Source organism: Cynara cardunculus (assembly GCF_001531365.2).
Source record: "Cynara cardunculus var. scolymus isolate 2C chromosome LG 10, CcrdV1, whole genome shotgun sequence".
Lineage (NCBI taxonomy): Eukaryota > Viridiplantae > Streptophyta > Magnoliopsida > Asterales > Asteraceae > Cynara > Cynara cardunculus.
The window spans coordinates 5,531,622-5,532,167 of record NC_037537.1 but is presented as its reverse complement, the minus strand read 5'-3'; the positions used below and the strand labels follow the sequence as shown (position 1 = coordinate 5,532,167).

General features: G+C 43.2%; 1 non-coding gene across 1 annotated transcript; it reads right to left on the bottom strand.

Moving 5' to 3' along the window:
• Positions 1-231: 231 nt before the first annotated feature.
• LOC112520554 lies at positions 232-338 on the bottom strand. The gene has a single exon (XR_003070026.1). It is a non-coding gene; the product is annotated as a small nucleolar RNA R71 (small nucleolar RNA).
• Positions 339-546: the final 208 nt, after the last annotated feature.

Sequence of the window (546 nt, the reverse complement as noted above, 5' to 3'; positions counted from 1 at the left end):
GGACTGCCCTCAGAAGACCCACATTTTCATTTAAAGTCTTTTATGGAAATCACAAATGCCTTCCTGATCCCGGGAGTGTCCAATGACGCTCTCAGACTTACTTTATTTCCATTTTCATTACCGGATCGGGCAAAAGCATGGTTTAACTCTTTAATACCAGGATCTGTGCCGTCATGGGGTAACATGGCGGAAAATTTTTTGCGAAAATATTTCCCACCAACAAGGAACGCTAAGTCCAGAAACGAAATCTGTCTTTTTAAACAACTGGATGATGAAGCTGTTCCTGACGCGTGAGAAAGGTTTAAAGAGTTGTTAAGGAAATGCCCACACCATGGCATTCCGTACTGTATTCAACTTGAGACGTTTTACAATGGGTTAAGTCCCATGGCAAAACAAATGCTCGACGCAACTGCAGGCGGAGCCTTTACAGCCAGTACCTATAATAAGGGATATGAGATCCTAAAAAAGATATCAGCAAACAATGGGCATTGGGCTGACCCACGTGCCCAGCCATAGAAAAAATACTGCTGGAATACATGAGGTGGA